The sequence below is a fragment of the Oncorhynchus kisutch genome, unplaced genomic scaffold, assembly GCF_002021735.2.
Source record: "Oncorhynchus kisutch isolate 150728-3 unplaced genomic scaffold, Okis_V2 scaffold635, whole genome shotgun sequence".
Taxonomy (NCBI): Eukaryota; Metazoa; Chordata; class Actinopteri; order Salmoniformes; family Salmonidae; genus Oncorhynchus; species Oncorhynchus kisutch.
The window spans coordinates 546,841-571,721 of NW_022262580.1; the positions used below are offsets into that span (position 1 = coordinate 546,841).

Genomic DNA, 24,881 nt, shown 5'->3' on the forward strand with positions numbered 1-24,881 from the left:
ACTGGAACGAACTACAAAAATCTCTGAAACTGGAAACACTTATCTCCCTCCCTAGCTTTAAGCACCAACTGTCAGAGCAGCTCACAGATTACTGCACCTGTACATAGCCCACCTATAATTTTGCCCAAACAACTACCTCTTTCCCAACTGTATTTAATTTTATTTATTTATTTTGCTCCTTTGCACCCCATTATTTTTATTTCTATTTTGCACATTCTTCCATTGCAAAACTACCATTCCAGTGTTTTACTTGCTATATTGTATTTACTTTGCCACCATGGCCTTTTTGCCTTTACCTCCCTTCCCACCTCATTTGCTCACATTGTATATAGACTTGTTTATACTGTATTATTGACTGTATGTCTGTTTTACTCCATGTGTAACTCTGTGTCGTTGTATCTGTCGAACTGCTTTGCTTTATCTTGGCCCGGTCGCAGTTGTAAATGAGAACTTGTTCTCAACTTGCCTACCTGGTTAAATAAAGGTGTTCTCAACTAGCCTACCTGGTTAAATAAAGGTGTTCTCAACTTGCCTACCTGGTTAAATAAAGGTAAAATAAATAAATAAATAAAAAAACCTCAAATAAATTGGACCACATTTGCAACTTTTCCTGGACTAAAAACAAGTGTTCTATTGACATACTGCATAACATTATGCAAATATCTGGTGGTATTCTAGTGACATCATTCCAACCCATAATGCTTTTAGGTCATTTGAAAACACTTTACAAAAACACTTCCACTGTGAGACAAGTCACTCAAATAAAATATCCAACACTTTTCAGTAGTTTTGGCAATATAACAATGGTTATTAACCAATCCTTTATCGTGGTTTACACATACATGTGCATTGTGTAATCCTTGTACATATGACCTACTTTTTCACAAAGTTGTTTACGGTCAGTCAACAACTATTACAAACCTTTAAATCTGATTAATTTTTTTATGTGCTTTCGATTACTGCGGTGCGGATGAGACCTTCGTTTAGGTGAGGCGGCCGCTATGTGATCGGTAAAGTCTGATACAGTATCTCTCACTATCTTGACATACTTTTGATTATTGACCGTATCAAAACAGTCATAACCACATAATGTATATCTAAATACGCGACAGCCTTGATATCATGATTTTTAATGAGTAAACCCGACCACCCCTACGACAAATAAATGGTTCGCTCCAACGCGCATGTCGTCACAGCGTGTAAATTCAGCCACTGGCTCAATGTCTGGTAGTTGTGAGAGTTCAGTTCCCTGGGTGTGTGTCCATGCAGCACGGGAAGTTTGAACTCAATGCTTTTGTCTTGTTTTTGTTTGTTGCAGTAGCTATGTTTTTTGCAACCAAAAACATTTGGAAGATGATTCTGCATTTCGAACTGTAAGTTGGTGTGGGAGTCAGACTGACATTGGGACCCATCGAGATGGGCAGCTTGATTCTCGTGAGTTGTAACACTGTTTAGCTACTATAGTTATACATTTTAGCTAGGAGATTCTAGGTTAGCAAGCTAGGTAACTGTGCAGTTAACTACCAAGCCATCTAGCTGACTGTGCTGCTAACTACCAAGCCATCTAGCTGGCTGTGCAGCTAACTACCAAGCCATCTAGCAGACTGTGCTGCTAGCTACCAAGCCATCTAGCTGACTGTGCTGCTAGCTACCAAGCCATCTAGCTGACTGTGCTGCTAGCTACCAAGCCATCTAGCTGACTGTGCTGCTAACTACCAAGCCATCTAGCTGACTGTGCTGCTAACTACCAAGCCATCTAGCTGACTGTGCTGCTAACTACCAAGCCATCTAGCTGACTGTGCTGCTAACTACCAAGCCATCTAGCTGGCTGTTGCTAGCTACCAAGCCATCTAGCTGGCTGTTGCTAGCTACCAAGCCATCTAGCTGACTGTGCTGCTAGCTACCAAGCCATCTAGCTGACTGTGCTGCTAGCTACCAAGCCATCTAGCTGACTGTGCTAACTACCAAGCCATCTAGCTGACTGTGCTGCTAACTATCAAGCCATCTAGCTGACTGTGCTGCTAACTACCAAGCCATCTAGCTGACTGTGCTGCTAACTACCAAGCCATCTAGCTGACTGTGCTGCTAACTACCAAGCCATCTAGCTGACTGTGCTGCTAACTACCAAGCCATCTAGCTGACTGTGCTGCTAACTACCAAGCCATCTAGCTGACTGTGCTGCTAACTACCAAGCCATCTAGCTGACTGTGCTGCTAACTACCAAGCCATCTAGCTGACTGTGCTGCTAACTACCAAGCCATCTAGCTGACTGTGCTGCTAACTACCAAGCCATCTAGCTGACTGTGCTGCTAACTACCAAGCCATCTAGCTGACTGTGCTGCTAGCTACCAAGCCATCTAGCTGACTGTGCTGCTAACTACCAAGCCATCTAGCTGACTGTGCTGCTAACTACCAAGCCATCTAGCTGACTGTGCTGCTAACTACCAAGCCATCTAGCTGACTGTGCTGCTAACTACCAAGCCATCTAGCTGACTGTGCTGCTAACTACCAAGCCATCTAGCTGACTGTGCTGCTAACTACCAAGCCATCTAGCTGACTGTGCTGCTAACTACCAAGCCATCTAGCTGACTGTGCTGCTAACTACCAAGCCATCTAGCTGACTGTGCTGCTAACTACCAAGCCATCTAGCTGACTGTGCTGCTAACTACCAAGCCATCTAGCTGACTGTGCTGCTAACTACCAAGCCATCTAGCTGACTGTGCTGCTAGCTACCAAGCCATCTAGCTGGCTGTTGCTAGCTACCAAGCCATCTAGCTGGCTGTTGCTAGCTACCAAGCCATCTAGCTGACTGTTGCTAGCTACCAAGCCATCTAGCTGACTGTGCTGCTAGCTACCAAGCCATCTAGCTGACTGTGCTGCTAACTACCAAGCCATCTAGCTGACTGTGCTGCTAGCTACCAAGCCATCTAGCTGACTGTGCTGCTAGCTACCAAGCCATCTAGCTGACTGTGCTGCTAGCTACCAAGCCATCTAGCTGACTGCTGCTAACTACCAAGCCATCTAGCTGACTGTGCTGCTAACTACCAAGCCATCTAGCTGACTGTGCTGCTAACTACCAAGCCATCTAGCTGACTGTGCTGCTAGCTACCAAGCCATCTAGCTGACTGTGCTGCTAACTACCAAGCCATCTAGCTGACTGTGCTGCTAACTACCAAGCCATCTAGCTGACTGTGCTGCTAACTACCAAGCCATCTAGCTGACTGTGCTGCTAACTACCAAGCCATCTAGCTGACTGTGCTGCTAACTACCAAGCCATCTAGCTGACTGTGCTGCTAACTACCAAGCCATCTAGCTGACTGTGCTGCTAACTACCAAGCCATCTAGCTGACTGTGCTGCTAACTACCAAGCCATCTAGCTGACTGTGCTGCTAACTACCAAGCCATCTAGCTGACTGTGCTGCTAACTACCAAGCCATCTAGCTGACTGTGCTGCTAACTACCAAGCCATCTAGCTGACTGTGCTGCTAGCTACCAAGCCATCTAGCTGACTGTGCTGCTAGCTACCAAGCCATCTAGCTGACTGTGCTGCTAGCTACCAAGCCATCTAGCTGACTGTGCTGCTAACTACCAAGCCATCTAGCTGACTGTGCTGCTAACTACCAAGCCATCTAGCTGACTGTGCAGCTAACTACCAAGCCATCTAGCTGACTGTGCAGCTAACTACCAAGCCATCTAGCTGACTGTGCTGCTAACTACCAAGCCATCTAGCTGACTGTGCTGCTAACTACCAAGCCATCTAGCTGACTGTGCTGCTAACTACCAAGCCATCTAGCTGACTGTGCTGCTAGCTACCAAGCCATCTAGCTGACTGTGCTGCTAACTACCAAGCCATCTAGCTGACTGTGCTGCTAACTACCAAGCCATCTAGCTGACTGTGCTGCTAGCTACCAAGCCATCTAGCTGACTGTGCAGCTAACTACCAAGCCATCTAGCTGACTGTGCAGCTAACTACCAAGCCATCTAGCTGACTGTGCAGCTAACTACCAAGCCATCTAGCTGACTGTGCTGCTAACTACCAAGCCATCTAGCTGACTGTGCTGCTAACTACCAAGCCATCTAGCTGACTGTGCTGCTAACTACCAAGCCATCTAGCTGACTGTGCTGCTAACTACCAAGCCATCTAGCTGACTGTGCTGCTAGCTACCAAGCCATCTAGCTGACTGTGCTGCTAGCTACCAAGCCATCTAGCTGACTGTGCTGCTAGCTACCAAGCCATCTAGCTGACTGTGCTGCTAACTACCAAGCCATCTAGCTGACTGTGCTGCTAACTACCAAGCCATCTAGCTGACTGTGCTGCTAGCTACCAAGCCATCTAGCTGACTGTGCAGCTAACTACCAAGCCATCTAGCTGACTGTGCAGCTAACTACCAAGCCATCTAGCTGACTGTGCAGCTAACTACCAAGCCATCTAGCTGACTGTGCTGCTAACTACCAAGCCATCTAGCTGACTGTGCTGCTAACTACCAAGCCATCTAGCTGACTGTGCTGCTAGCTACCAAGCCATCTAGCTGACTGTGCTGCTAGCTACCAAGCCATCTAGCTGACTGTGCTGCTAACTACCAAGCCATCTAGCTGACTGTGCTGCTAACTACCAAGCCATCTAGCTGACTGTGCTGCTAACTACCAAGCCATCTAGCTGACTGTGCTGCTAACTACCAAGCCATCTAGCTGACTGCATAAAAAGCTAGCTACCAAGCCATCTAGCTGACTGTGCTGCTAACTACCAAGCCATCTAGCTGACTGCATAAAAAGCTAGCTACCAAGCCATCTAGCTGACTGTGCTGCTAACTACCAAGCCATCTAGCTGACTGTGCTGCTAACTACCAAGCCATCTAGCTGACTGTGCTGCTAGCTACCAAGCCATCTAGCTGACTGTGCTGCTAACTACCAAGCCATCTAGCTGACTGTGCTGCTAACTACCAAGCCATCTAGCTGACTGCATAAAAAGCTAGCTAGTAGTAAACATGCGTACCCCGATGTAGGCTTATGTCAAAGCAATAATTGTTTGTATGATTTAACAAGTTATTTCATTCAGTCATCAAGCTTGCTATGTAACTATGTCTGATAGGAAGGAAACTGTGATTATGTAAGAGAAAGTTAGCTACAACGTCTTCTTTGCTCTCCTCTGTCTAGCCGGTTGTGCAGCCTAGTTAGTAAGCATAGAAAAACAACCGGCATACTAGTGATGTTCATGAGGTGGTTGTTTGATTAAAATTGTTTCATTGTAACATTTTAATTAGCAATTGATGTTATGAAATGTAGCAACATTTTTCCCACAACTATCAAAGAAATGGAGGTTGAATGCTCTTTATTGTACTGCGAATAACACTTTTCTGTAAAAAAAAAAAACATGTCTAACTAATGTGTTTACTGCCTCTGCCTTCGAGGAACTTGGCTTGGACTCAGTAGTAGCTAGTTTTTATGGGTTGCTCATGACAACTAGGGCATCTACTACTACCAACGAGCCTCTACTATAGCAGTCTGCTAGCTAGTGGTGTTATGTTGGAAAGTCCTGCTCTGTGAGATGCCTTTCTGTTTTCAAAACCATGTCATTGGGTTGACGCGAGTTTATCCGGGACAGATTTGTCAGGGTCTGAACTCGGGCTTCTGTATTGCTGCTTAAATCAAAATCAACCCAGAATGAACTGTAGGAAATACGAGAGGAGTTGTTTTTTAAAACTTTTGAATGGTTGTTGTAATTAATCGGTCGCATTGTTAGGATCATTTTCATCCCGTGAGTTTGACAAGCAGATCCCGTGTGACAGGAACATAATATCTTTGGGCCATAAAGTATCAAGTAGCATTTTATAGATGTTAACATTTCAACTTATTTTACCATAAGAGAATGTTCATCATGGATCATGTTCCTCTCAGGTCGGTCGGGTTGACATGCTATCCAATATAACGTGGAGCCGTAATGTGGTCAACGACAGGATGTCGGCTTGCTATTCAACTTTCTCTATAACAATGACGTGTAAGGACCATGATATTTAGCTTGTTTCTCAATACTGTATGTTTTTTTTTTTGCTCATTAACATCGAAGTTGTCAGATGAGAGCTCCAATGAGGTAGCCTGTGATTGCTATGCCAACTAGATTTTACAAGCAGGTCTCTTCATATTGTGTTAATACAGTATATAGCAGTTTGTGGCCTTTTTCCCCCTCAAGGTTAAAATGTGTGCGTGCTCTGTAGCCTCATTGTAACATTCGGTGGGCTTCTGCAACACCAACCTGCCTGCCAAACTCCTTTCCTTTATCAGAGGGACTTTGGAAACAACCAGACCTAGATCATTTATGTGTGTTGCTTGGGCTGTAATTTAGCTAGTTAAGCCTTGTCATATTCATTGAGGAAGTGGAGCCAGAGAGAGGGAGAGGGGGGGGGGGTTCGTTCATGGTAAACAGCCAGGCGTTTTGAGTCGTACATTAACATGTGGTCTTACACCTCTTGATCTTTATCACAGCTGGATGGTAGAATATGTTGTCAGTTGTGGTTTAGTTGTTACAGTCACAAGGCTCCGTTTTTAGCTGAGACAGCAGGAACTGAACATTGAGATGACTCTAGCGGGTTATTGTCCATGTACTGCTATTTAAATAGGTCAGTGACAATGCAGTTACTTGTAATTTATTTTTTAAGGTTGTTTGGGAGTGTCTCTAGATTGCTCACAGTACCTCATCTTCCCATGGATCAGATATTTGGCCTAATGCCGACAAATCACTTTTCTAAAATGTTAGGCTTAAGGCCTGTGTCCTAAATGGTGCCCTGTTCCCTTTTATAGTGCACTACTTTTGGGCCCATAGGGCTGAAAGTAGTGGACGATATAGGGGAATAGGATGCAGCCTTCCCATGTTATCAATATGATGTTCAATAGGCCTGCCCTACCTGCAGTGTAGGTTGGCCCTGTTACTTTAATAATGGGCATGAATAGGCCTGCCCTACCTGCAGTGTAGGTTGGCCCTGTTTAATGGTCATGAATAGGCCTGCCCTACCTGCAGTGTAGGTTGTCCCTGTTACTTTAATAATGGGCATGAATAGGCCTGCCCTACCTGCAGTGTAGGTTGGCCCTGTTTAATGGTCATGAATAGGCCTGCCCTACCTGCAGTGTAGGTTGGCCCTGTTTAATGGTCATGAATAGGCCTGCCCTACCTGCAGTGTAGGTTGGCCCTGTTACTTTAACGGGCATGAATATTCATGTAGACATTGACAGGGCAGGTGGAAAGACATGTTGTTTTAAAGACCTCCACCATTCTCTTGTTTCTGAACCATGGAGGCCTGTATAGATGTCAACCCACCCGGTGCTGTTGCTTCCTAACCCACCTGGTGCTGTTGTTTCTTAACCCACGGTGCCGTTGCTTCCTGACCCACCCGGTGCTGGTGCTGTTCTTTCTTAACCCACGGTGCCGTTGTTTCCTAACCCGGTGCCGTTGTTTCCTGACCCACCCGGTGCCGTTGCTTCCTGACCCACCCGGTGCTGGTGCTGCTTCCTAACCCAACCCGGTGCCGTTGTTTCCTGACCCACCCGGTGCTGTTGCTTCCTAACCCAACCCGGTGCTGGTGCTGTTTCCTGACCCACCCGGTGCTGGTGCTGTTTCCTAACCCACGTACAGTGCTGCTGGTGCTGTTGTTTCCTGACCCACCCGGTGCTGGTGCTGTTTCCTAACCCACGTACAGTGCTGCTGTTGCAGGCTGTAGGCCTTCTTTATGTGAAGTAAACCCACTAAAAAGCAGGCCTCTCTGCCTTGGCTGCCATGCATAGGCTTGCTGGGTGGGTCTTTGTGTTTATGGTAAGTGGCTGGGGCAGCTGCATGCTTATGAAACCATTACTGTGTTCCACTAGTCTCTGACACAGCTCAGGGTCTCCTCAACCCTAAACCATTACTGTGTCCCACTAGTCTCTGACACTGCTCAGGGTCTCTTCAACCCTAAACCATTACTGTGTCCCACTAGTCTCTGACACGGCTCAGGGTCTCCTAAACCCTAAACCATTACTGTGTTCCACTAGTCTCTGACACGGCTCAAATTGTTTTTGACGCACAAAACAATTTAGGCAACAGGGGAACTTGCTCTAGAAGGGGGGGTTGAATATCTCTGCTGTAACCAAGAAGCTTGACATCTAGCTGCTTAGCTAGCAAGTTAGAAAACCAGATGCATAGCTGGAGCCCTCTTAGAGTCCTTATAGTTTTCTAAGCAGTAGTGTAGCTCGCAGCACCGCAAGGTGAGGGTGCACCCAACCTAGATGTTTCGGTATGGTAGAATGGCATTCAAATGGGGGAGTTGGTGTCGTGTCCCCAAGTCAACTTCGGGGAAACCCAAGATGATGCCTAGTCGTCTCCTCTCTGTAATGTGGTTTGGTAAGTCTATAGCCTTTAGTCTATAGCTTATAGCATTTAGCCTTTAGCCTATAGCCTGCCAAACAATAGTACTAATTGATGTACTGTTATCTCCAGAGCACTGTAACCACCACAAATCCTGCTTTGACAAATTTTACTACAACACATTCACCAACCCCAGGCCTAACTGTCAAGGTTCTGTATCCTACAACACGTTCACCAACCCAGGCCTTACTGTCAAGGTTCTGTATCCTACAACACGTTCACCAACCCAGGCCTTACTGTCAAGGTTCTGTATCCTACAACACGTTCACCAACCCAGGCCTTACTGTCAAGGTTCTGTATCCTACAACACGTTCACCAACCCAGGCCTAACTTGTCAAGTCTCAAGGTTCTGTATCGTACGGGTATTTTCATTTCACAACGGTGATGATTTGCTGATGCAGCAACAAGAGGTCTGAACTGGTCTGAACCGGTTTTCTTTCCTCAGTCTTTTCATTGTTCCTGTCCTGTACTACATACCATGTCAACATAGACCAGCAGCCAATAGGAAGACGTCTAGGGCCTATGAACCAATGGGCATGAGATGGACGTGTGGATCCTTCTTCAAGCTGAATGCAGTCGCTGAAAGAAATGTACCAGCAGCCAATAGGAACAGAGTTAGCTAGTAGAGACTTTTCAGGAAACATGACTGGTTCTTCTCAAGCACTAGCCTCCTAATCTGGTCCCAGATCTGTTTTTCCTCTTCTCACACTTATGACAATGACCATAGAGGATGGCAGAAACTGATCTGGGACCAGGCTACTTGATCACCAGCTAGCAGTAGCATAAATGGGTGATTTTTGGGCTAGACTTCATCACCTGGGATGGAATTGTTGGGCCTTCCTCAGGTAGGCGCACTGCCTAGCTAGCAGACACTAGGATTAGGCTAGAGTACAGACTAGGGCTACAATCCTGAGACGGTTTGACCCAGTCCCCGGGGCCCTGGCGGGACACGGCCGGAGGGGCCGGGGGGGCCTGGCGGGACAGTTACCTGGCGTCAGATGAACTAGTGGGTAGCGTTTTGTTTTTTTGTCTCTGTGTGCAGTATGAAGGAAGTAAGGGGTGGTTTTGAGAGCCAATGCTAACTAGACAGATTCTCACATTTATCCCTTTTTTAAAAGTTGTACATTAGATCTGATGCTTACAGCTTCTGGTCACCAGTTTGCTTCCTACTAATGACCAGTAGAGTTTTATTTTACCTTTGCTTAACCAAGTAGGCCAGTTGAGAACAAGTTCTCATTTACAACTGTGACCTGGTCAAGATGAAGCATAGCAGTTTGACACATACAACAACACAGAGTTACACATGGAGTAAACAAAATATACAGTAGAAAAGATCAAGTCTATATACAGCGAATGACCCGGCTCTCCTCTTATCAGCCCAGGGTGACCCGGCTCAGAGTATTCTACACTGTTGTGTATATCCATCCTCCTGTCCTCATTTGGCACTGGTTTCCTCTAGACCCAGTTGTGTCTCTCTGGTGTTTTCAGTGCGACGGCCTTTGCCGTTTCAGCAACTTCATACACCTCAGAAAGGCCACTGTTTGTTTGAAAGGCTGACTGTGACCACAGAGGAAGAAGTCTTGGTCACCGTTTTCCATCGCTCATCAAGCCCAGTGCTGCAGAGAGACCACTTCTAACGCCCCCCGTCTACCGCTGTCGAGAGGCTCGCTGGTTCAAACTGGCACGTTGACAGACCTGTTTATTAATGTGCCCTGTCCTTTATAAAAACTAAATAACCAGTCTGTCTGCTGGCAGACCACTCCAGTGTTTAACTGCTAAATTGTAATTACTTCGCCACTACAGCCTATTTATTGCCTTACCTCCCTAATCTTACCTCATTTGCATTCACTCCGTTGCGTCGCTTGTCTATTGTGTTATTGACGTTTGTTTGTTTACTGGCCACCCCACAGCCTGGTTCCTCTCTAGGTTTCTTCCTAGGTTCTGGCCTTTTCTAGGGAGTTTTTCCTAGCCACCGTGCTTCTACACCTGCATTGTTTGGTGTTTTAGGCTGGGTTTCTGTACAGCACAGCTGATGTACGAAGGGCTATATAAATACATTTGATTTGTTCTAGGAACTCCTCAGACAGTATTAGCAGCATGTCTCCTGGCGCTGACAGACAGTATTAGCAGCATGTCTGCTGGCGCTGACAGACAGTATTAGCAGCATGTCTGCTGGTTCTGACAGACAGTATTAGCAGCATGTCTGCTGGCGCTGACAGACAGTATTAGCAGCATGTCTGCTGGCGCTGACAGACAGTATTAGCAGCATGTCTGCTGGCGCTGACAGACAGTATTAGCAGCATGTCTCCTGGCGCTGACAGTAGTTTGCTTTAAAGTTGCATCCCTGAGAAACCAGAGGCCCTGCTAAACTGTCACCAGGGTGCGGATGGTTACCCCCCCCCCGGTCACCTGCTCTGTCGTCGGCCCGACGCCCGTTACCTGCTGTGTAATGTTTATGTGACTAATTCACCCAGTCTACTTAGTGAGGGCCCCATGTTACCAGCTGGTGTCCAGTCTACTTAGTGAGGGCCCCATGTTACCAGCTGGTGTCCAGTCTACTTAGTGAGGGCCCCATGTTACCAGTCCACTGCATCACTCGGGAGACCGATTTGGCAAACTAGTAGAATGTTATCAACCAGGAAATGGTGACGTCCCGTCTCAAATTGCTGTGACTTGATGTGATCACTGTTAGGCCTAGTGATGGAGATCACACGGTCACCATGGTTCAGTCAGCCCCCTGCAGTCTTGTGATGAGTTTATATTCTGACTTCTCTCCTCTCTTGTCAGCTCGTATTGTGTCCCCTCTCTGTTCATTATGATCAAGACAACGTGCCTTTTGTTCCACAGACAACAGGTCTCTCCCTGCTCTCTACTCCCGCTCTCTATCCTCTCTCCCAGCGCTCTCCTCTCTGCAGTAGTTCTGTCATTCATCTGACCCTCTTCACCCAACCCCTCTGTGCAGTCCTCATCTCATCTCCTACTATCTTCAGACCCCTCTGTGCAGTCCTCATCTCAGGCCCCTCTGTGCAGTCCTCCTCCTCTCTGACCCCCTCTGTGCAGTCCTCCTCCTCTCTGACCCCCTCTGTGCAGTCCTCCTCCTCTCTGACCCCCTCTGTGCAGTCCTCCTCCTCTCTGACCTCCTCTGTGCAGTCCTCCTCCTCTCTGACCCCCTCTGTGCAGTCCTCCTCCTCTCTGACCCCCTCTGTGCAGTCCTCCTCCTCTCTGACCCCCTCTGTGCAGTCCTCCTCCTCTCTGACCCCCTCTGTGCAGTCCTCCTCCTCTCTGACCCCCTCTGTGCAGTCCTCCTCCTCTCTGACCCCCTCTGTGCAGTCCTCCTCCTCTCTGACCCCCTCTGTGCAGTCCTCATCTCATCTTCTACTGTGGTTCTGGAATGAATGGATCTTGTCCAACCACTGCCGTTCTCCTTTTTTGGTATCTACAAGTGTGTCGTTTGAGACCTCAAATTCTGATGAGACTGACTGTGTCTGTCTGAGCTGAGCTGCCAGAGTTTTTAAATCAGCACTGGAGAGATGTAGTAGTCTGGTCCCAGATCTGTTTGTTACGGTGTCACCAACTCCCATGATCACTGTCATTTCCATTGCAAACAGATCCTAGATCAGGCTTATCAGAGAGCCCCTTGAGAGGAAGCCCCTTGAGAGGAAGCCCCTTGAGAGGAAGCCCCTTGAGAGGAAGCCCCTTGAGAGGAAGCCCCTTGAGAGGAAGCCCCTTGAGAGGAAGCCCCTTGAGAGGAAGCCCCTTGAGAGGAAGCCCCTTGAGAGGAAGCCCCTTGAGAGGAAGCCCCTTGAGAGGAAGCCCCTTGAGAGGAAGCCCCTTGAGAGGAAGCCCCTTGAGAGGAAGCCCCTTGAGAGGAAGCCCCTTCAGGGATTCTTACTGACCGCCCCACAGTTCAGCTGGGTCATGAGGTCAGGGTTGAGGGTTGTTGAGAAACAAGGTCCTGAACTGCAGAAACGGACAGGATTCTAATCCCTTTGTCTCCTGCGACAGAGGGACAGAAAGTAGACATTCCAGGAGGTGCTGAGGATCGTCAAGATGGCCTCCATCGCCAACCCCGTTCACAGCCAAAATGCCCTGGAATAGAGTGTGGCAGCGGAGATGTGGGGCGGCGTTGCCTTGGTGATCATTTACACAACATTACTGGAAAAGAAGCCGGGTGTCGACGATGTAAAGTCCAAAGTCAAAGACCGATTTGGAGCTGGTGAGAAGTTCTCTACACACACACCTTTTTATATGACTTTGTTATTTGCATATCCTTTGTTGTTGTATGTTTATACTGTGTTTAGTCAGTATGATGTCAACTATCCTGTCAGTTGGTAGGAAACACCAAGCCCAGTGTTTAGTCAGTATGGTGTCAACCATCCTGTCAGTTGGTAGGAAACACCAAGCCCAGTGTTTAGTCAGTATGGTGTCAACTATCCTGTCAGTTGGTAGGAAACACCAAGCCCAGTGTTTAGTCAGTATGGTGTCAACCATCCTGTCAGTTGGTAGGCAACACCAAGCCCAGTGTTTAGTCAGTATGATGTCAACCATCCTGTCAGTTGGTAGGAAACACCAAGCCCAGTGTTTAGTCAGTATGATGTCAACTATCCTGTCAGTTGGTAGGAAACACCAAGCCCAGTGTCAACCATCCTGTCAGTTGGTAGGAAACACCAAGCCCAGTGTTTAGTCAGTATGATGTCAACCATCCTGTCAGTCGGTAGGAAACACCAAGCCCAGTGTCAACCATCCTGTCAGTTGGTAGGAAACACCAAGCCCAGTGTTTAGTCAGTATGATGTCAACTATCCTGTCAGTTGGTAGGAAACACCAAGCCCAGTGTTTAGTCAGTATGATGTCAACTATCCTGTCAGTTGGTAGGAAACACCAAGCCCAGTGTTTAGTCAGTATGATGTCAACCATCCTGTCAGTCGGTAGGAAACACCAAGCCCAGTGTTTAGTCAGTATGATGTCAACTATCCTGTCAGTCGGTAGGAAACACCAAGCCCAGTGTTTAGTCAGTATGATGTCAACTATCCTGTCAGTCGGTAGGAAACACCAAGCCCAGTGTCAACCATCCTGTCAGTTGGTAGGAAACACCAAGCCCAGTGTTTAGTCAGTATGATGTCAACTATCCTGTCAGTTGGTAGGAAACACCAAGCCCAGTGTCAACCATCCTGTCAGTTGGTAGGAAACACCAAGCCCAGTGTTTAGTCAGTATGATGTCAACTATCCTGTCAGTTGGTAGGAAACACCAAGCCCAGTGTTTAGTCAGTATGATGTCAACCATCCTGTCAGTTGGTAGGAAACACCAAGCCCAGTGTTTAGTCAGTATGATGTCAACCATCCTGTCAGTTGGTAGGAAACACCAAGCCCAGTGTTTAGTCAGTATGATGTCAACCATCCTGTCAGTTGGTAGGAAACACCAAGCCCAGTGTTTAGTCAGTATGATGTCAACTATCCTGTCAGTTGGTAGGAAACACCAAGCCCAGTGTTTAGTCAGTATGATGTCAACTATCCTGTCAGTCGGTAGGAAACACCAAGCCCAGTGTTTAGTCAGTATGTCAACTATCCTGTCAGTCGGTAGGAAACACCAAGCCCAGTGTTTAGTCAGTATGATGTCAACTATCCTGTCAGTCGGTAGGAAACACCAAGCCCAGTGTTTAGTCAGTATGATGTCAACCATCCTGTCAGTCGGTAGGAAACACCAAGCCCAGTGTTTAGTCAGTATGATGTCAACTATCCTGTCAGTTGGTAGGAAACACCAAGCCCAGTGTTTAGTCAGTATGATGTCAACCATCCTGTCAGTTGGTAGGAAACACCAAGCCCAGTGTTTAGTCAGTATGATGTCAACCATCCTGTCAGTTGGTAGGAAACACCAAGCCCAGTGTTTAGTCAGTATGATGTCAACCATCCTGTCAGTTGGTAGGAAACACCAAGCCCAGTGTTTAGTCAGTATGATGTCAACTATCCTGTCAGTTGGTAGGAAACACCAAGCCCAGTGTTTAGTCAGTATGATGTCAACCATCCTGTCAGTCGGTAGGAAACACCAAGCCCAGTGTTTAGTCAGTATGATGTCAACTATCCTGTCAGTTGGTAGGAAACACCAAGCCCAGTGTCAACCATCCTGTCAGTTGGTAGGAAACACCAAGCCCAGTGTCAACCATCCTGTCAGTTGGTAGGAAACACCAAGCCCAGTGTTTAGTCAGTATGATGTCAACTATCCTGTCAGTCGGTAGGAAACACCAAGCCCAGTGTTTAGTCAGTATGATGTCAACTATCCTGTCAGTTGGTAGGAAACACCAAGCCCAGTGTCAACCATCCTGTCAGTTGGTAGGAAACACCAAGCCCAGTGTCAACCATCCTGTCAGTTGGTAGGAAACACCAAGCCCAGTGTCAACCATCCTGTCAGTTGGTAGGAAACACCAAGCCCAGTGTCAACCATCCTGTCAGTTGGTAGGAAACACCAAGCCCAGTGTTTAGTCAGTATGATGTCAACCATCCTGTCAGTCGGTAGGAAACACCAAGCCCAGTGTTTAGTCAGTATGATGTCAACCATCCTGTCAGTCGGTAGGAAACACCAAGCCCAGTGTAGAATAACGTCTTGACGCCGTCTAATCTCACTGCCACGTTCTTCACCATCCCAAAGATGGAACCGTTTACAGCCTTACAGTATAATAAATGATAGATTTGTCCTGTTCAGTATACAGACCACCAACCTATTCCACTATACAGACCACCAACCTATTCCACTATACAGACCACCAACCTATTCCACTATACAGACCATCAACCTATTCCACTATACAGACCACCAACCTATTCCACTATACAGACCACCAACCTATTCCACTATACAGACCACCAACCTATTCCACTATACAGACCACCAACCTATTCCACTATACAGACCACCAACCTATTCCACTATACAGACCACCAACCTATTCCACTATACAGACCACCAACCTATTCCACTATACAGACCACCAACCTATTCCACTATACAGACCATCAACCTATTCCACTATACAGACCATCAACCTATTCCACTATACAGACCATCAACCTATTCCACTATACAGACCATCAACCTATTCCACTATACAGACCACCAACCTATTCCACTATACAGACCATTAACCTATTCCACTATACAGACCACCAACCTATTCCACTATACAGACCATCAACCTATTCCACTATACAGACCATCAACCTATTCCACTATACAGACCATCAACCTATTCCACTATACAGACCACCAACCTATTCCACTATACAGACCATCAACCTATTCCACTATACAGACCACCAACCTATTCCACTATACAGACCATCAACCTATTCCACTATACAGACCACCAAACGATTCCACTATACAGACCATCAACCTATTCCACTATACAGACCATCAACCTATTCCACTATACAGACCACCAACCTATTCCACTATACAGACCACCAACCTATTCCACTATACAGACCACCAAACGATTCCACTATACAGACCATCAACCTATTCCACTATACAGACCATCAACCTATTCCACTATACAGACCACCAACCTATTCCACTATACAGACCACCAACCTATTCCACTATACAGACCATCAACCTATTCCACTATACAGACCATCAACCTATTCCACTATACAGACCATCAACCTATTCCACTATACAGACCACCAACCTATTCCACTATACAGACCATCAACCTATTCCACTATACAGACCACCAACCTATTCCACTATAAAGGGAATTCATTACTCTTCTGAAAATAAAGGGCCGTTATCTAGAAAGTCCACTACTTTTGACCCGGGCCCATAGGGTTCTGGTCAACAGTAGTGGACTATATCACTCAACCTTTAGAAACAACAAGGCTGGGCAACTCTGACTCGTGTTTTCTCACCGGAGAAGAGAAATGTTCAGAGTGAAAATTCTCCCTGTAATGTGGACATGAGTTTGCCCTCTGTCCACGTGAAACGTCATCGTCATGCCCAGTCTCAGGAGACTGATCCTCAGTTTAAAGTGGAGACTAGACTGACTAGGACTGTCTTTTTAAAGGGCACCCTATTTCTAATACAGTCACATGACTTTGGTCCAGAGCCCTATGGGCCAATATGTAGTGGATAAGACGCCATTTTAGATGTGCCCAGGGGGAATCCATTCCACAGCTGCAGTCTCCAACGTCCTCTTTCATGCCACATTTACATAGACCTACAAAAACACCACACACACACACACACTGGTAGACACTATTGTTTCTGTGGTTTGCAGTAGACCCATCTTTGCATTACATTTCTAGGGGGTAGGTGATGCTAGCTTACACTTCCTGTTTCATTGTGTAGAGTGCTGTGTAAGGAACAGACAGCATGTTAAGCTCCAGAGGTGAGGTGACTTGGTGACAGAACGTTAAGCTACAGAGGTGAGGTGACTTGGTGACAGAACGTTAAGCTCCATTGTTGAGGGGAGGTGACTTGGTGACAGAACGTTAAGCTCCAGTATTGAGGAGAGGTGACTTGGTGACAGAACGTTAAGCTCCAGTGTTGAGGGAGGTGACTTGGTCACAGAACGTTAAGCCCCAGTGGTGAGGGGAGGTGACTTGGTGACAGAACGTTAAGCTCCAGTGGTGAGATGACTTGGTGACAGAACGTTAAGCTCCAGTGGTGAGGTGACTTGGTGACAGAACGTTAAGCTCCAGTATTGAGGTGAGGTGACATGGTGAAAGAACGTTAAGCTCCAGTGGTGAGATGACTTGGTGACAGAACGTTAAGCTCCAGTGGTGAGGTGACTTTGTGACAGAACTTTAAGCCCCAGTGTTGAGGGGAGGTGACTTGGTGACAGAACGTTAAGCTCCAGTATTGAGGAGAGGTGACTTGGTGACAGAACGTTAAGCTCCAGTGTTGAGGGAGGTGACTTGGTCACAGAACGTTAAGCCCCAGTGGTGAGGGGAGGTGACTTGGTGACAGAACGTTAAGCTCCAGTGGTGAGATGACTTGGTGACAGAACGTTAAGCTCCAGTGGTGAGGTGACTTGGTGACAACGTTAAGCTCCAGAGGGGAGGTGACTTGGTGACAGAACGTTAAGCTCCAGTGTTGAGGGGAGGTGACTTGGTGACAGAACGTTAAGCTCCAGTGTTGAGGTGACTTGGTGACAGAACGTTAAGCCCCAGTGTTGAGGTGACTTGGTGGAGGGGCTTTCCAACCCAAAGGCAGGTGTTTCCTGATGTTTTGTCTTGTGTTTCCACAGATCAAGGCAGAGACCATGAGCCTTCAGGGGACAGCACTCTTCTCTTGTGGAGTCATGGGTGAGTGTGGATATAATGGCTGTAGGAGTGGCTGGCTTACTGAGAATGAGATGTTTCTGATTTACCCGAGACCAAATAACAACTCTGAATTTAGCCTAATAATGGATTTAGTTTGAATTAAGAGTAGCTGCTGCCTTGGCAGGAACTAACGGGGATCCATAATAAACCCCAGGAAGAGTAGTTGTTGCCTTGCAGCTAATGGGGATCCATAATAAACCCCAGGAACTAATGGGGATCCATAATAAACCCAGGAACTAATAACCCCAGGAACTAATGGGGATCCATAATAAACCCCAGGAACTAATGGGGATCCATAATAAACCCCAGGAACTAATGGGGATCCATAATAAACCCCAGGAACTAATGGGGATCCATAATAAACCCCAGGAACTAATGGGGATCCATAATAAACCCCAGGAACTAATGGGGATCCATAATAAACCCCAGGAACTAATGGGGATCCATAATAAACCCCAGGAACTAATGGGGATCCATAGTAAACGCATATAACAGCCACGTAAAACAGTCTTGTTTGGCAACCAATCTTTCCAATTTAGCTGTTAGGTTTCGCTATGCCGACTGGGTGTTCATCCCACTGGTTTCACAACGCCCATTTTCAGATACAGTCCACGTATGCATGTCCTCATTCATTGCTAGAGCGGTTTGGCTGCGTTGTTAGTTCCCTGCTCGCGCTGCGCAGATGTTGACACGCATGTATAAATGCAAAACGCCATGTAGAACTGTTGAAACTGTTCATCACAGTTCACAGAACAATGTCCCCACAGGCTACAACACTATTTTGAAACGCAAAACCATACCGTTAGCTTCTACCAGGCTAACTTCTACCAGGCTAACTTTCCTTACTAGCTTATTTTTTTGTAATAAAAAATAAAATAATTGAACCAGAAAAAAAAATTCTTATTTATAATGACGGCCAAACCAGGACGACACTGGGCCGATTGTACGCCACCCTATGGGTGACTATTACCATGTTGTGTTGTAGGCTATATGTCCCCCCCCCCCCTGACTATTACCATGTTGTGTTGTAGGCTATATGTCCCCCCCCCCCTGACTATTACCATGTTGTGTTGTAGGCTATATGTCCCCCCCCCCCCCCCCCTGACTATTACCATGTTGTGTTGTAGGCTATATGTCGTCCCCCCCCCCCCCCCTGACTATTACCATGTTGTGTTGTAGGCTACATGCTCCCCCCCCCCTGACTATTACCGTGTTGTAGGCTACATGCTCCCCCCCCCTGACTATTACCGTGTTGTAGGCTACATGCTCCCCCCCCTGACTATTACCGTGTTGTAGGCTATATGTCCCCCCCCCCCCCTGACTATTACCATGTTGTGTTGTAGGCTATATGCCCCCCCCCCCCCCCGACTATTACCATGTTGTGTTGTAGGCTATATGTCCCCCCCCCCCCCGACTATTACCATGTTGTGTTGTAGGCTACATGTCCCCCCCCCTGACTATTACCGTGTTGTAGGCTACATGTCCCCCCCCCCTGACTATTACCGTGTTGTAGGCTACATGTCCCCCCCCCTGACTATTACCATGTTGTGTTGTAGGCTATATGTCCCCCCCCCCCCGACTATTACCATGTTGTGTTGTAGAAAATATGCCCCCCCCCCCCCCCCCCGACTATTACCATGTTGTGTTGTAGGCTACATGTCCCCCCCCCCTGACTATTACCATGTTGTGTTGTAGGCTATATGTCCCCCCTTGACTATTACCATGTTGTGTTGTAGGCTATATGTCCCCCCTTGACTATTACCATGTTGTGTTGTAGGCTACATGTCCCCCCCCCCGACTATTACCATGTTGTGTTGTAGGCTACATGTCCCCCCCCCTGACTATTACCATGTTGTGTTGTAGGCTATATGTCCCGTCCCCCCCCCCCTGACTATTACCATGTTGTGTTGTAGGCTATATGTCCCCCCCCCCGACTATTACCATGTTGTGTTGTAGGCTACATGTCCCCCCCCCTGACTATTACCGTGTTGTAGGCTACATGTCCCCCCCCTGACTATTACCGTGTTGTAGGCTACATGTCCCCCCCCCTGACTATTACCATGTTGTGTTGTAGGCTATATGTCCCGTCCCCCCCCCCTGACTATTACCATGTTGTGTTGTAGGCTATATGTCCCCCCCCCCCCCCGACTATTACCATGTTGTGTTGTAGGCTATATGTCCCCCCCCCCCCCCGACTATTACCATGTTGTGTTGTAGGCTATATGTCCCCCTCCTGACTATTACCATGTTGTGTTGTAGGCTATATGTCCCCCTCCTGACTATTACCATGTTGTGTTGTAGGCTATATGTCCCCCCCCCCCCCCGACTATTACCATGTTGTGTTGAAGGCTATATGTCCCCCCCCCCGACTATTACCATGTTGTGTTGTAGGCTACATGTCCCCCCCCCCTGACTATTACCGTGTTGTAGGCTACATGCTCCCCCCCCCTGACTATTACCGTGTTGTAGGCTATATGTCCCCCCCCCCCCCCTGACCATTACCATGTTGTGTTGTAGGCTATATGCCCCCCCCCCCGACTATTACCATGTTGTGTTGTAGGCTATATGTCCCCCCCCCCCCCCCGACTATTACCATGTTGTGTTGTAGGCTACATGTCCCCCCCCCCCCTGACTATTACCGTGTTGTAGGCTACATGTCCCCCCCCCCCTGACTATTACCATGTTGTGTTGTAGGCTATATGTCCCCCCTGACTATTACCATGTTGTGTTGTAGAAAATATGCCCCCCCCCCCGACTATTACCATGTTGTGTTGTAGGCTACATGTCCCCCCCCCCCTGACTATTACCATGTTGTGTTGTAGGCTATATGTCCCCCCTGACTATTACCATGTTGTGTTGTAGGCTACATGTCCCCCCCCCCCCCCGACTATTACCATGTTGTGTTGTAGGCTACATGTCCCCCCCCCCTGACTATTACCATGTTGTGTTGTAGGCTATATGTCCCCCCTGACTATTACCATGTTGTGTTGTAGGCTACATGTCCCCCCCCCCCCCCGACTATTACCATGTTGTGTTGTAGGCTACATGTCCCCCCCCCTGACTATTACCATGTTGTGTTGTAGGCTACATGTCCCCCCCCTGACTATTACCATGTTGTGTTGTAGGCTATATGTCCCGTCCCCCCCCCCGACTATTACCATGTTGTGTTGTAGGCTACATGTCCCCCCCCCTGACTATTACCATGTTGTGTTGTAGGCTACATGTCCCCCCCCTGACTATTACCATGTTGTGTTGTAGGCTATATGTCCCGTCCCCCCCCCTGACTATTACCATGTTGTGTTGTAGGCTATATGTCCCCCCCCCCCTGACTATTACCGTGTTGTAGGCTATATGTCCCCCCCCCCCTGACTATTACCATGTTGTGTTGTAGGCTATATGTCCCCCCCCCTGACTATTACCGTGTTGTAGGCTATATGTCCCCCCCCCCTGACTATTACCGTGTTGTAGGCTATATGTCCCCCCCCCCTGACTATTACCATGTTGTGTTGTAGGCTATATGTCGTCCCCCCCTGACTATTACCATGTTGTGTTGTAGGCTATATGTCGTCCCCCCCTGACTATTACCATGTTGTGTTGTAGGCTATATGTCGTCCCCTGACTATTACCATGTTGTGTTGTAGGCTATATGTCGTCGTCCCCTGACTATTACCATGTTGTGTTGTAGGCTATATGTCGTCCCCTGACTATTACCATGTTGTGTTGTAGGCTATACGTCCCCCCCTGACTATTACCATGTGTTGTAGGCTATATGCCCCCCCCCTTCTGACTATTACCGTGTTGTAGGCTATATGCCCCCCCCCCTTCTGACTATTACCGTGTTGTAGGCTATATGTCCCCCCCCTGACTATTACCATGTTGTGTTGTAGGCTATATGTCGTCCCCTGACTATTACCATGTTGTGTTGTAGGCTATATGTCCCCCCCTGACTATTACCATGTGTTGTAGGCTATATGCCCCCCCCTTCTGACTATTACCGTGTTGTAGGCTATATGCCCCCCCCCCTTCTGACTATTACCGTGTTGTAGGCTATATGTCCCCCCCCTGACTATTACCATGTTGTGTTGTAGGCTATATGTCCCCCCCCTGACTATTACCATGTTGTGTTGTAGGCTATATGTCCGTCCCCCCTGACTATTACCATGTGTTTCAGAGACCGGCAGCAGGTGGGGTGACGTGGGTCTGGGCCGGGGGTGTTGTGGAGCCCTGCATCACCAGAGACCCTCAGTGGAGTCCTGTTGCCTGGAGAACCTGTGGGATGTCCTGCCCTCTGAGGTTTTACCCCGCCACTACTACCCGAGCCCAGTCAGAGACGCAGGACTGGGTCCCACCAGCACCACCTCCATCCCGGGCGCCATCACCAGCCTGCTACAGGACCTGAGCCTGGGTGAGACGTCAGCCGCCGTAGCCTCCTCACCCTCCACCGCTCCACCCTCCAAACGCCAGTGTCGTTCAGTCTCCTGCTCAGAGGACCTGGGAGGCCGGTCGTCGGCCTGGAGGCCCCATGGGTCCGGGGTGTGGACGGCTGTGGCGAAGAGGCGATCCCACAGCGGAGGAAGTGTCCAGAGAGGATTTGCAACAGGAGGAGGGACACGCTCTCAGCAGCTAGGGTTCCCTGCCATGCAGCGTAGCTTCAGCTTCAGCCTGCCAGCTCGCTCCAACACCCTCTCCCTGGATCTCACTGGCTTCACCCCCTGCCCTTCCTACTTCAGCGGTTTAGCCCCTCCCTCTTACTCCTCCCGGTCCTCAGAGCCCCCCAGGCCCTTCCTCTACCTCTCTCATGAACAGATCTGCCTCCCAGAGATCCAGGGAGTGCCGGCGTCGCCCCTGAGCTCCCCAGACTCCACCCCAGAGATGAAGCGCCGTGCTGGGCAGGGGGAGCTGGCCCGGAGTCTCTCTCAGCCCTGCGTCCTCAGCGACAAGAAGATGGGTATGAAGCGGAGGAGACCAGCCGACTCACACAAACAGAGGCCTTCTCTGGACCTGACCAAGATGACACAGGTTAGAAGGGGATGAATATAATGGGTTTACCTGTGTTGTAATTCAGGAGGATGTGGTCTGCTAGCTATCTCAAATATTTCCTGCACTGTTGGGTAAAGCAAACAATTTAAAAGGTCAAGTTGTGTGTTTCTTCAACCGGTATTATTGAACAAGTCCAATAGTGTCCCGTCTAGCCAGCGAAATATTGCATCTCCATGGAAACCAACTGTAGAGTATCTGCCAATGCTGTTCATGGGGACTGAGTATGTCTGTTCAGTATCCTGCATGCAGTGTAGTTCTCTCTACCCCAGGTCCAGTCACGGTTTGCTTTAGTTTCTTTTCCTGTGTGACCAAATAAATATTCATAACAAAAACATAAAAAAGTTTTTTTTTTTATCCACAGAAACTTCGGAATTTCCAAAGCCTCAGTTCTCAGATCACTGGGGACAACAGCTATCAATCAACCCAGGGCCCGCCCCCTCTGAGGACCACTGACCAATGTGAGACTGAATTTACTTCTGCAGGCGATCAGGGATTGGACAAGCCAACCGCCAGATCCAAAGATGGCGGAGTTGTCACAAGTGTCTCTAGGGAGGAGGATCTAGCCATCTCCATCGAGGAGCTGGATTGGCTGAGCTCCCCGGTCTGCGATGACGTGACGGAAGGGGCAGCCACTGGCACCAGGAAGGATGTGTATCAGCTGGGAGGAGATCTGGACATCGATCAGATCGAGAGGAACTGAACCCGGGTCGTTTTCATTAGGCACCAAACGGTGCACCAAAACGGACTGAAACGAGGAGAGAACCTGGATATGTCCAATGAGAAATGCTTCAAAATGTTAATGCATTTTTTTTCCTCATGTTCCCGAATGAACATGACCCTGAACTGTACTTACCACCCTCAGGGGAATGGGACTGAATGAACATGACCCTAAACTATACTTACCACCCTCAGGGGAATGGGACTGAATGACCCTGAACTGTACTTACCACCCTCAGGAGAATGGGACTGAATGACCCTGAACTGTACTTACCACCCTCAGGGGAATGGGACTGAATGACCCTGAACTGTACTTACCACCCTCAGGAGAATGGGACTGAATGACCCTGAACTGTACTTACCACCCTCAGGGGAATGGGACTGAATGACCCTGAACTGTACTTACCACCCTCAGGGGAATGGGACTGAATGAACATGACCCTGAACTGTACTTACCACCCTCAGGGGAATGGGACTGAATGAACATGACCCTGCACTTTTCTTACCACCCTCAGGAGAATGACCCTGAACTATGCTTACCACCCTCAGGAGAATGGGAATGAATAAACATGACCCTGCACTATTCTTACCACCCTCAGGGGAATGGGATTGTGAAAGGAAAGAAGAGTTGGGTGGTACAGTAGGTAAACCCTGCTGACAGGCTTAAAGGACAAAGACCAGTAGAGTACAGTAGTCCATGAGAAGAGACCAGACTCCTGCTCTGACTAAACCCTGTAGACTACAGTAGTCCATGTGAAGAGACCAGGCTCCTGCTCTGACTAAACCCTGTAGACTACAGTAGTCCATGTGAAGAGACCAGGCTCCTGCTCTGACTAAACCCTGTAGACTACAGTAGTCCATGTGATGAGACCAGGCTCCTGCTCTGACTAAACCCTGTAGACTACAGTAGTCCATGTGAAGAGACCAGACTCCTGCTCTGACTAAACCCTGTAGACTACAGTAGTCCATGTGATGAGACCAGGCTCCTGCTCTGACTAAACCCTGTAGACTACAGTAGTCCCTGTGAAGGGACCAGGTCATGTCTCTGGGAGTGAAAGGTGAAGGAGGGTCTCTGTCTGTCTGGACGATCAGCATTTCTCTCTTAGCCTGAATGCCTTATCTATAACGATGTACTGGGTATGAACAGAATAAACAGCTGGTTTGTACTGGGTATGAACAGAATAAACAGCTGGTTTGTACTGGGTATGAACAGAACACACAGCTGGCTTGTACTGGGTATGAACAGAACACACAGCTGGTTTGTATTGGGTATGAACAGAACACACAGCTGGTTTGTACTGGGTATGAACAGAGAACACAGTTGGTTTGTACTGGGTATGAACAGAACACACAGCTGGTTTGTATAACGATGTACTGGGTACGAACAGAATAAACAGCTGGTTTGTATAA

At 48.0% G+C, this 24,881-nt stretch overlaps 1 pseudogene; it reads left to right on the plus strand.

Annotated features, from left to right (window-relative positions):
* The first annotated feature begins 1,210 nt into the window (after positions 1-1,210).
* On the plus strand, positions 1,211-24,881 carry LOC116353023 (protein FAM53B-like; annotated as a pseudogene).